At 40.6% G+C, this 13,071-nt stretch overlaps 1 protein-coding gene and 2 non-coding genes across 3 annotated transcripts in view; all 3 read left to right on the top strand.

The window, feature by feature from the left end:
- The window catches only part of THSD7B (thrombospondin type 1 domain containing 7B), a 929,494-nt gene that overhangs the window by 478,360 nt on the left and 438,063 nt on the right, over positions 1-13,071 (top strand). The window lies entirely within an intron of this gene.
- Positions 262-368, top strand: LOC133235995 (U6 spliceosomal RNA). Its single transcript, XR_009732699.1, has one exon. It is a non-coding gene; the product is annotated as a U6 spliceosomal RNA (small nuclear RNA).
- Positions 6,191-6,263, top strand: TRNAR-CCU (transfer RNA arginine (anticodon CCU)). The gene has a single exon. It is a non-coding gene; the product is annotated as a tRNA-Arg (tRNA).

Genomic DNA, 13,071 nt, shown 5'->3' with positions numbered 1-13,071 from the left:
AATGTAAGAAAGTACATGTTCTCAGTCTTTAGCATACCCTAGTGCTGATGGTCCAAATGCACATTGGATATTAGTCAAAGAATGAAGGGATGTGTTGAAATTGGATCTGATAATATATATTGTACATTTTAGATGCTCATTAAATACTTGCTGAATGAATTAACTAATCATAGCAATCATGATTTACACCTGATTGTTATGTACGTACTTGCTGTATGTTTCATATGGAATATGCATAGAGAGGAATTATTAAAATTTCTGGTGCTTGCTTCAGCAGCACATATACTGAAATTGGGCCAATACAGAGAAGATTAGCATTTCTCCTGTATAATGATGACATGCAGATTTGTGATGCATTCCATATTTAAAAATTTTTTTCTGGAAGATCTTGTGAAATGACTTCTGGATCTGCATGTAAGTGCCTTTTATCATCAATGTTGAGAAAGTATGGCATATTGAAATCTCTGAAAAGCACTCAGAAAGTCATCAGGTTGCTTACTGTTCTGTTTCTTTCAGAATTCACATGCCAATAATATAAGGCTTAACAAGAAGGCTTTGTTCTTAAAACCTGACCGCTCTGTCACTAAAGGGATGTATGTAGCCAAACTCAAACCTTGTAGGACTGGCTGTGTATCACTGGTTTCATAATTCAGCTGAAAAGCATATTGAGAATTATTTCTCTTCCTATTGCATAGGTTATCATATTAGTCAGGATCAGTCATCTCAGCCAGCATAATAACTCCCTTCTTTGTTGAGTCCCGGGTGTAAGAAGCCCAGTGTGGGTGGGTGGCAGTTTTCAATTCCCGTTCAAGGAAATCATAGCTGTTTTTAGTGGAAGCATTCTTCCCTCTGGAAATAAGACTGTAGGGCAGCAGAACATAAGACTGCAGAGGAACTACAAGCAAACACTTTCCTAATGGATCACTAGGGGTAAGAGTAAGTTATGCCAGTGCCATTTCCACCCTTGACTCCTGGACCTGCGAATCCTGGATACGGGAGAAAAAAAGAAAAACACCACATGTTGGATGCTTCTGGAAAGCTTTTCGCTAGCCCTTCAAGGTATTGCCCGCTAACTGGTGCTGTAATTAAGTCTTCAAAAGACCTTTTCACCCTTATATCAAACCAGGATAGTGGGGGACTTGGTAAGACCGGTGGAATCAATGAGTATGGGCACATTGCCAGATCTCAATTGCTGGAAAGTGAGATCCTTGATCCAAAACAATGTTGTGTGGAATATCATGATGATGGACAAGGTGTCCTGTAAGTCCATGGATGATAGTGTCAACTGAAAAAAAATGCAGCAACATGAGAATTGTGAGTTAAGTAGCTGAGGAGCTACTCCAGAGAGGGACTGGGGGAGGTCAGTATTATGTATATGTTTGTTGTGAAGGGGGATACATTTTATCAAGCACACCTTTTGCCAGAGACTTGCTGCTAGTCTTGAGGAACAGATGTCTTTGTTAATGATTTCAGTGCTTTGCTAGATATAAGATGCAAGAATTTGAGCTCACAAAATCTTCTCTTGAAAATACTTAACTATCTGAAGGCCTTGTCTGCTAGTTTATCACAGAGCACAGAGTGCCTCATTCCTGATCATTGCCCTGAACTCCTTTCTGAGTGTGTTGAAGATCAGTGACTGCAGTGGCTAGTGACTTCATCCTTGTAGAGGCAGATGGCAAGTGATCATTTTTATCTTGCAGTGGGTAATTTTGATAGAAGCATTGCAGGCAGGAAAGGCAAATCCTTATCCTATTTGAATAAGTACCTATCTGGTAAGAATAAAGCACTGCACCTCCTATGATGGAAGTAGTCCAATGTAATCAACCTGCCACCGTGTAGCTGGCTGATCACCTTGGGGAATGGTCCATACTGGGGGCACAGCACTGGCCCCTGATGCTGGCAGATTGAGCACTCAGACATGACTATAGCCAAGTTGTCCTGGATGCGTGGAAGCCCATGCTGAGTCCATGCATAACCTTCCTTCCCACCACCATGGCCACTTTGTGCAGGAGCTCATTAGGTAATGGCAGGGGTAGCTGAGGACAGAGGCTGACTCCTATCCACAGAATAGGTCATCCTATTCAATTGCTTATTAAAATCTTTCTCAACTGAGGTCAGCCTTTAGGAAGCATTCACATGGGATACAAATATTGCATACAAATCTGTTTACATTGTTGCCAATTCAGAGAAGCCTATCCACATACCACTTGCCTACCTTTTCTTGTCACCAATTTTCTAATTGTGTTCCTTTAAGTCCCTGGCCATCCAGCAAAATCATTGGCCATAGCCTGTGGGTCTGTACTTAATCCCACAGCTGGCCATTTCTCCTTCCAAGCAAAGTGAACAACCATACATGCTGCTTGAAGTTCTATACATCAGGATGACTTCCTTCACTCTGTCTTTCATGGATGTCTCAGAAAGGGGTTAGTGTCACAGCTGTCCATTTGGGTGCCCCCCAATGTAATATATGATTACATATATACCATGTCCATGTGATGATGGGGTGCTGCTGTGCATGCCCTACCTGTGGCTTGATATCTCAGATAATATCCAGTTCATGATGGGCAGCTCAGGGTGTGTGGTTAAGCATGCAGCCTCTATGAAGGCCCAGTAGCTGGTCAAAAGCTGTTTCTCAAATGGAGAGAAGCCCTTTGCAGAGGACGGCAGGGCTGTACTCCACAATTGGAAGGACCTAAACAGCAATTCACCTATAGGAACCTCCCATGCACCCCAGAGAGCATCTGTACCTGCCACTGACACTTCAGGCACCACTGGATCTGCTGATCCTGTGGCCCAAGTAGCAGAGCAGCTTTCCCAGCAGCCTGAACCTGTTACAGAGCCTGTCTGTTTGTTTTTCTTTCCTAGGCCCCACTTAAAACTAGCAGCTTGTCAGATCCCTTGGCAAATAGGCTGGAGTAACACACCCAAATGAGGGCTGTGTTGCCTCCAAAATCTGAAGAGACACAATATGCTAGATGTTGTATCTCTATTTCAGTTGTAGACGGGGCCATATATAATGAGGTATCTTTCCCTTAGAAGGGGTTCAGCATGCTTCACATGGCTGGACCTTCAGACCTTTCACTGGAGGTGAAAGCCCCTGAACTTTCTCAGGGCTTCTCTGGTAGCTCAGATGGTAAAGAATCTGCCTGCAGGATACCTGGCTTCAGTCCCTGGGTCAGAAAGATCCCCTGGAGGAGGGCATGGCAACCCATTCCAGTATTCTTGCCTGGAGAGGCAAGGGGACAGGAGGAGAGGCAAGAGGACAGAGGATCCTGGCAGCTACAGTCCATGGGGGTCACATGTACTTTCTCAAATTTATTTCTAACTCTCTGACATGAAAACGTCCTGCCAGTGAGTCTAGTGTTGTTTCTTCTTACTCATTATGTCCAATCAGTATAAAGTCACCAGTGTAATGGGCCAGTGTGATATCTTGTTGAAGGAAAAGTGATTGAGTTTGGGTTAGAATTCAGTCCCTAATAGTTATACCTTGGAAATGATGTCCTTGTCAGAACACTTGCAGATGTAAATTTGATGTGCAAGGTAGTTAGATTTAGGAGTTTTCAGAAGCTATACAGTGGCTATGAATTACAGGAAGGAACCACTTCCTAATAACATTTTGTTTCCGTATGTCAGAAAATTGTTATAATAATATAATCTTGTTATTCGAAGGCTTGTACTTAACTTTCTGCTGCAGAGTTGTTATTAAATATTTAGATCAGCAAAATCTACATAAATGAAGTATTTTAAAAATGGTATCTTTGGGACTTCTGTGACTGTCCAGTGGTTAACACTCTGTGCTTCCAACACAGGAAGTGCGGGTTTGCTGCCTAGTTGGGGAACTAAGATCCCTTATGCCATGCTGTACAGCCACAAATAAAATGGTACCTTTGTGCAGGACCCAGTGTAGCTATATGGTGACCTAGACTTTGATGCTCTGTGATACTAGAGATAATTATGGTTTGTTTCCATTGCAAAATCACTTAGTGAATTCTGCAGAGAGGATGCTCTTAAATTATGTAGAAAGTTACCCTATAGTGGCAAATTATTGTATCTATCTTAGAAGTGTTTTCAGTGGATTCTAGCTGGAGCCCAGATAGTCCTTCAAAGTAGACAAGGTAGATACCTGTTGTTGTTCACTCACTAAGTTGTGTCTAACTCTTTGTGACCCCATGGACTACAGCCTGCCAGGCTTCCCTGTCCTTCACTATCTGCTGGAGTTTGCTCAAACTTATTTCCATTGATTTGATGATACCCATCCAACCATCTCATCTTCTGTTGACTCCTTCTCCTTCTGCCCTCAATCTCTCCAAGAATCAGGGTCTTTTCCAGTGAGTCGACTCTTCACATCAGATGACCAAATTATTGGAGCTTCAGTTTCAGCATCAGTCAGTCCTTCCAATGAATATTCAGGGTTGAATTCCTTTAGGATTGACTGGTTTGATCTCCTTGCTGTCCAAGGAACTCTTAAGGGTCTTCTCCAACACCACAGTTCAAAAGCATCAATTCTTCAGGCTCAGCATTCTTTCTGAGTTTTCCCCAAGTTAGACCCCAACATCAGAGAATTCTTAGTATTGGCTTGTTTGGAAATTTGCACTTCTAAATTAGTAGGATGGATCTCCAGTTTTAAGATAGTGGATCAAAGGTATTTCTACTCTATTCTTTTCTCTAAAATTACTTTATAACCAGCAATAAAAACGTGAAAGAGTAATAAAAATGTAAACTTCAGTGAGATTCCTTTTATAAAATTGTTACCAAAGAACAAGAAGCACAATAAGCTCACCTTCAAGCAAATTTAGCAGTCGTCTATAACCTCAGTCATAGGATGTGGAAAGTGGATGGAGATACAAGTAAAATATGGGGTAACATGGAAAAATCTGAACAAACATTTTGGCCAACCCAGTAATTTGCAGAGCAGGGTTATACCTAAGTGTGTATGGGGATGGAGGGTTGAAGAGAAACAAGGTCCTCTGGCCTGGACAACTCCAAAAAAGCACCACCTTCTACAGAAGGAAGTGTAGAAGGAAGTGCAAGGCTGTGTGTGGGCGTGTGTGTGTGTGTGTGTGCATGCACGCATGTGTATGTGTTGGGGGTGCGAACAAAATCAGGAGCTTTTGAGAGTCTGACTAAAGAGCCAGCTGTGTGCACTCGCCTCACCCTGCCCCTCACCCTGCAGTCAGGCTCCCATCTTTTCTGATTCATGTAGGAGACTGGAGGTTTTTTCTGCAGATGTAGAACCAGAGAGGTTGTGGATTTAGGACTACAGTCAGAGGGGGAAGAAGCCAAGGGGCTGTGTGAAGTCAGGAGGATCAAAGTAAGGAATTAGGAGATGCTCAGCCCCTTCCTCTGCTGCTATAACATGCTGGTCAGGTGGCTTTTACACCTTTCTGTCCCATGGAAGCCCAGCAATCTGCAAGCACTTACTATTTACATTTTGCTTTGAGGATTTTTTGAATCACAGAAGGAGCATGAATTCAGACCCTAAAGTCCTGGAAAGGCCAGCTTGAGATTATAAATTCTCACAAGAGAGTTTGGTCCCCTTACCATCTCGGATTAAATTGTAGACATACAAGTGGCCATGGCAAAATGTGTTACTTGGCATGTCTCTTTCCAGTCTATCCTTACGCTGAGGGCGAGTCATCATTTCTGGCATGAAGTATTTTATGAAATTCTCCATAACAGGCCTTAAAGTCATGAAAGGGAAACTAAAGTCTCCAAGATTTTGTAGAAACCCTGATGATAAAGTTTGTCTCTCTTGTGTACCTTGCATCCTGAGCTTTTACTTTGCTTGTGCATTATTGGTTCCTTTCCTCTGGGCCAACCCTGTGATCTTTTTAGAACAGATATATTTTACCTAATTTTGTTTGTTTGTTTGTTTTCCATGAAGAAGGATTTTTATGATTTCTAAGCAATTATGTCATCCCAAACAGAAGTGCTCCTTGTTTTATCTCACTGTGTTCATATTGCTGATTAACTGATTTGCAATAAGAATACCTTTTTACTCAAAAACAGGAAAACAAAATATAGAAGGGCAAATAGAATTACAGCTGTCACTTAATATCTATACAGTCTTCAAGGAAATGGGCATTCAGATTCCTTTGTCCTAACTTTGTCATCCTTCAAGGAAAGACTGGGTATTCTCTCTACACAGCTTCTTGTGCTTGATCTGAATTAAGAAGAGATGATAGGGACTTCCCTGATGGTCCAGTGGCTAAGACTTTGCTCTCCTAATGCAGGGGGCCTGGGTTCAATCCCCAGTCAAGGAACTAGATCCCAAATGTCATGAACTAAAGATCCCACAGAGCCAAATAAATAAATAAATATAAAAATAATTGTGTAAAAGAGAAGGAACGATAGCTCAGCTTCTGTGGAAAATGAAAGTGTAAGAGGAAGAAACCTAAATACTCCAGCATACTTTGATGTGTCTACCCTTCATAGGGTAGAATATCAGTACTAAAATAAGAACGAGAATGTGGGCATGTTAGAAGGGGAGTGAGTTTGTCTGTGGACACTGTGGTCTGATTCTTGTTTTGCTGTTCACAGTGACTACTTTAAAGCTAGTTTAATGGACTTAGCAGTATTTTTCTTTAGGATAGTGCTTTCCTCTCATTCAGAAGTCTGTGGGTATACTCTATCATAGAAGAGAGACTTGACGTCTATGACACTATAATGAATACAGAGTAAGCACTGGAGATCAAAATTGTGATGCCTTAGATATTCTTGACTTCCATGAAGTCCCTGCATTCTCTTTTGGTTTGTTCTCACTGAACAATGTTTACAGGGACCAAGGGAGGCCGATCTCTAATCTTCTATCAAATCTTTTTGTTCTTCCTTAAATTGGTTTTTATCACCATGAAAGGCATAGACTTCTTCCACAATAGTTTTGATGGAACCTGTATGTTTTCTTTTTGTTCAGAGGATCTCATTATTTTTTTAATTGAGTTATAATAAACATACAATATTATATTAGTCTTGTGTACAACATAGTGTTTTGATATTTTTATTCATTCATTTTATTCACTGTTCATTGTGAAATGATCTTAGCAAAAAGATCAGTTATCATCCATCACCATGCAAAGTTGTTACATTATAGCCCGTATTTCCTATGTGTACATTACAACCCCCTGACTTATTTTATAGCTGGCAATCTGTACTTTTAATCAAGGGTTCTCTTTAAAAGTTTTGATGTATAATGCAGGGCACCCAAAGCCTGTGCTCTATGAAAACCTGGAGGGATGGGGTGCGGAGGGAGGTGGGAAGAGGGTTAAGGAGGGCGGGTACATATGTATGCCTATGGCCAATTCATGTTGATGTGTGGCAAAACCCATCACAATATTATAATTATCCTCCAATTTAAATATAGATTTTTACTTTTTTTAAAGATGCTCTTCCAGAAAAAAAAAAAAAAAACTTGGGCAAAGTAATCCACTTTCAGTATAAGTTCTGGGTTACTTTTATTTTTAAAAGTCAGAGAGTGAGAAATAGGTAGAATGATTTTAGGGCTTCCCTAGTGGCTCTGTGGTAAAGAACAAGCCTGCCAATTCAGGAGACTCAGGAGACGCAGGAGACAAGGATCCCATCGCTGGGTTGGGAAGATACCCTGGAGAAGGAAATGGCAACCCATTCCCATATTCTTATCTGGAGAATCCCATTGGACAGAAGAGCCTTTCTACAGTCCATGGAGTCACAGAGTCTGACATGACTGAGTGCACACACATATATGCACACAGATACACATGAGGATTAAGTTTGCTAATACCCTTTCATTTTAAGAGTTTAAGAGAATATCTCTGAATGATTGGACTTTTTAATCTCCAGGTGGAGGCAGTCATAGTCCTTTAGTCATATAAGTTGCACAAATTTATTTTTTGTCATATTCATCTACAATAGATCACAGCAAGAAATTGTTTCAGTAGATTCAGAGAGGAAAACAAATATACAGAATTTATAACTGAACAATAGTCAAAAACAAATATTGTCACTGTCATCTCTATTTTTGTGTTTGGTGAAGGAGGGAGAGGGGGAAGATAACTTCTTCCATTTAGCTTCAAAACTTGAACGGAAATGAGCTACATTAGCTATGAACTGTGGGCATTTCCAGGAGAGAGTCAGGAGTAACTCTAGCTACCTCCAGAACTCGGTCCACAGATGTAACTGTTTCTTAAATGATTAAAGATATTTGGTGATATCTTTCCTGTCTATTTCAAGAAGGGAGTACTTGATACCACTTGTGACCCCATATCATCTAGGGTTTCCAGTCTAGACAATGAGAAACACTATTTTCAAAAACTTTCATATTTTCATTTTTTGGTAACTGTGAGTTCATCTCATAGACAATAAATTATCCAACCCCAGGATTCTTTGTGTCCAAGATCATTCTTAGAGGAATTTGTAACTTCGGTTCTGATTTCAACATCAGAATAACCAGTTGGAGGACATGACGTTCTTTGTTAATTTGTCTTACTAATCATCACCTGATACGGAAACAATTTATTATAAAGATTCTAAGAAACTTTAAAAATCTCTTTTAAATATAATTTGTTAAAGTATGTAATAAAAAAATCAGGTTAGAGTGTAGAAATTAAATTGACAATGTAGGGCAGCTCTCTAAGTGAAAATATCTTGGATTTTAACAAAAGAGCAGATTTTATAATACCGTAGGCATTGGTTTAGAGAGTAAAATGTGGGACTTGTAGCAAAGATTGCATTTTAATAAGTGAATAATGATTCTGAGTGGTTATTTTTCATTTCTTTGCATGTTTTAGGGTAGGATTAGCTATGTGGCTTTCATGGTTCCTGCAGGTAAAATATGCACATTTTTTTCAAAAATTGGCAATAAATTAGAAATAAATATTAAAGGAGGTGAGTGACCTAAGGCGTGGGCATGATGCTTTAGTTAACGTAATGTGAACTAAAATTCAGAGATGTTGTCTCATGCCTGCCTCTCTATTTTTAACATAATAAGGTATCATGCAAAGCACAAAGTAACTCCTCTGTCCACCTCCACCCCACCCATATCACCAGCAAATATTTTTTTCTGAGGGAATGAGGAGTGGAGGGTGGGAAGGGATTTTTTTTTTTTTTTCCTTTGAGAAATATAGTTATTCACTAAACCAGGAGCAATAATTTTCTCTTATGACTTGCATGGCTCTTAGTTACAAAACTATCTTCCCTTCAGGAATGTTAATATGAATTTCAAAGTCTACTGCAAGCTGTGTAAATGTAATAGGATTATGCTTCTCTTGTTCAGGACCAGAATTCAAATAGATATGAACCTCCAGGCCTCCCTAAACTCTCAGGTTACTAAGGTCAAGGTATTCATTTCTATTTAGCCCAGAAGCTATTTTGGGGTTGTATCAGAAGGAGGTTAAGTTTACATTTTTATTTGCATTTCTAAAGGAAACAGAAACCTCAGCATTCCTCTAGCAGCAGCAAGAGGAGAATGAGCCCTCACTTACATAAAAGGCTCTAAAAACTAATAGAAGAGCAACAAAACTCAGACAAACCTCTGCTCTGGATTTGAATACAGTTGACTCTTGAATAAGAAGGGTTTGAAATGCATGGCTCCACTTATATGCAGATACTTTTCAATAAGCATAAAGGTAGCTCTCCATATTCATGGGTTTCATATCCAAGGATTCAACCAACTGTGGATCAAGTCTTCATTTGTGACTGGTTGAATCCACAGATTAGGTATTGGTTTGATCAGTGGATACAGAGGATCATTTTATATAAGGAACTTGAGCATTAGTGGATTTTGATATCTAAGTGGAGCTCCGGAACCAAAGCCTCTCATACACCAAGGATTGACTATAGTCTCAAAAGTTATAGAACAAGTGCTCTTTTTAGGCCAATCACGTTTTGAAGGATTCACGTGGTGACACAAAGCAGTCTTTTAACCCAGATGCATGCCTGTGTGTGTGCTCAGTTGCTTCAGTCCTGTCTGACTCTGTGTGACCCTATGGACTGCAGCTGCCAGGCTCATCTGTCTATGGGATTTTCTTTAGGTAAGAATACTGCAGTGGGTTGCCATTTTCTCCTCCAGAGGATCTTCCCGACCCAGGGATTGAACCCACGTCTCTTGTGTCTCCTGCATTGCAGATGGATTCTTTTAACCACTGAGCCATCTGGGAAGCTGTGAAGAATGATAATTAAAAATCTATTATAGTCAATTAAACTCAGTAGGTTTAAGGATGATCAACCTCATAAAAAGATCCTGAAAGGAGAAACTCAATGCAAGAAGGCTGGGTTGGGGTCAACCAAGGCTTTGTAATTACAACACAAATGGTTTTGAAAGCCTATACCACAGTAGTAACTTTGGGAATGGATCAGAGGGAATATACATAAAAGGAATTTTATGGAAAAATAAGAATGTGTAGCTACAATTATACACAGTGTTGTACTGTGCTTAGTCACTCAGTTGTGTCCAACTCTTTGCAACCTTGTGGACTGTAGACCATCAGGCTCCTCTATCCATGGGAATTCTCCAGGCAAGAGTACTAGAGTGGGTTGCCATGTTCTCCTCCAGGGGATCTTCCCAATCCAGGTATTGAACCCAGGTCTCCCACATTGCAGGCAGATTCTTTACCATCTGAGCCACCAGGGAAGCTTCATTTATATACAGAGTAAAGGATAATGAGGACTTGTAAAAGATTCAATGGTTTTAAAATGTCCAATGAAAACAGTATCATCACAAAAATTTGATATAAATGACATAAATACAATCATAAAAATGGGAAGGAGAGAGAGAGAGAGGAGAGAGATACACAATATTTGAGTATTATTAAAAAAAAATTCAACCTAGTAAATTTGAAGATGTAATTGTCTTTATTAGGTGATTCATGACTCAGGCAGCAGCCCATCTAGCAACTGGCAGGGTGCTCCAAGGAGTTGTACAAATTGGAAGATTCATATAGGAAGAAAGATGAGGCAAGGGAGCTATTAACAAAAGAAAAGAAAGGACTTTGAGGCCAGGACTTCCATTTTGTGGTGGAGAAGGGATGTTAGAGTTGTATCATGCAGATTTCTTCTTCCTCTGGGGTTACAGAGGCCTTATGTGGCAGATTACCTCATTGGTATAGACCAGACAATTCTAGACTGGTACTTTTCTGGAAAAGGTCAAAAGTTCAATTGTGTTAGGTATTAAATCTAGATTTGCCATCATGGGCCCTGTGTTTTTCTCTTTAATAATTACCCGCTTTTGATCAGATTTTCAGCCTAACTGAGCAAGATGATAAAAATTTAAGGCCTTAGCATTATCTCAGCTACTGCTTTGTTGACCTTTGATATGGTAATCATAGGTCATGATCATGATGTTTTTGGTGAAATTCAGATCCACAGTTTTTAAGTTGGTTATTCTCATTGCTTCTTCTCTGATGTTTTGGTCTTAGGGAGAGTGTGTTCCTGCTGGTCAGTGGATGTGAACATGCGTTTGAAACTCATGAGAGGATACAGTGCACCAGGGATATTATTAGTCTTATAAACGGGATAATTTCCAATGTTTGCAGTGCATTTCAGAGCCCTGGTCTCCAAGACCCAAACCAGTCAAAGAAACCCTTTGAAGGATTTACCCTTTTAAGCTAAGTGGCTTACTCATTGATCTTACATACTTGAGTTTCAGCTTCCCCAGAAGTGTCAATCCAGGTATGGCAAGTACAACACGGCACAGGCACCTCCTTGCTCAGCCCAAGAATGATCAAGAGCTATCCTATTATCAAAAACAAGCTTGGTCTGAGAGTCCAATAGTTTTCTTGGAGGAAGCTAATATCTTCGTAATGGAATCTGCAGTGTCTCTAAGAGTTAAGGAAATGTTCCTGATCATAATCTCATTTGTTATTAACTCTTAACCAGGGAAGTGGAATCCTGCCAGAGGAATCAGTTCCTGAATCTTGAATGCCTCCTGGTGGGTCCTTCCTTGAGCCCTTAGGAGCATAGTTAGGTAGCCTAAGATGGGAGCCAGCCATCTAGGCATTGATAGGTCTAAGGAGAATAAGGAGAATGATTACTATCACAAACACAAGACTTACCGGTGCAGTTCATTCCTGTTTGGAAGTATAATGAATGGCTTCATTCACAAGGACTGTTGTGTTTACCCATTCAAGTCAGGAGTCAGTCAGAATTTAAGCACACATTGGAAGACAGTGTCCTAGCCTGCAATAGAGTCATCCTAAATTCTAGGGGTTGCTCCCTCACACCCCTGTACAATGCCTTATGGAAATGATAGCATTATCTTCCCAGGCCAATGAAAATGTGAAGAAAAAAAAAAAAGTTGTTTTTCATGTTTAGCTAAAGGAGGAAGTGTTGATCTGGCATCTTGAACCAAAGCAGTCTACCTACGTTGATGTCAGCTACTTCCCTTTCTTTAGTCAGTGCTCTCCAGCATTTGCATAAGACCAGGAGAAGGCAATGGCACCCCACTCCAGTACTCTTGCCTGGAAAATCCCATGGATGGAGGAGCCTGGTAGGTGGCAGTCCATGGGGTCATGAAGAGTCGAACACAACTGAGTGACTTCACTTTCACTTTTCACTTTCATGCATTGGAGAAGGAAATGGCAACCCACTCCAGTGTTCTTGCCTGGAGAATCCCAGGGATGGGGGAGCCTGGTGGGCTGCCATCTATGGGGTCGCACAGGGTGGGACATGACTGAAGCGACTTAGCAGCAGCAGCAGGTATCAGGTGGAGTCCTCCTGAACTGTGAGATGTGTGTCAGTACATTTCTAGTTTTGCAGCAATGTCAGTGGTCAGGAGTTCATGGTGAGGTCCTTTACAGTGGGGCTTTAGGGCTGTCTTTAAGCTCCCTTCCAGATCAGAAGGGTGGGAGAAAATTGGAAACATTAGTTTGGTGAGTTGTAGCCAGATATTTGAGGAAGCTAGAACAGTTCAAGATCCAAGTTCACAGGTATCTAACAATTGGGGCTAGTGCACTGGGAGGACCCAGAGGGATGGTATGGGGAGGGAGGAGGGAGGAGGCTTCAGGATGGGGAACACATGTATACCTGTGGCGGATTCATTTTGATATTTGGCAAAACTAATACAATTATGTAAAGTTTAAAAATAAAGTAAAATCAAGTTAA

This window comes from Bos javanicus, chromosome 2 (genome assembly GCF_032452875.1).
Source record: "Bos javanicus breed banteng chromosome 2, ARS-OSU_banteng_1.0, whole genome shotgun sequence".
Taxonomy (NCBI): domain Eukaryota; kingdom Metazoa; phylum Chordata; class Mammalia; order Artiodactyla; family Bovidae; genus Bos; species Bos javanicus.
This window is presented reverse-complemented; position numbering and strand designations above follow the sequence as displayed.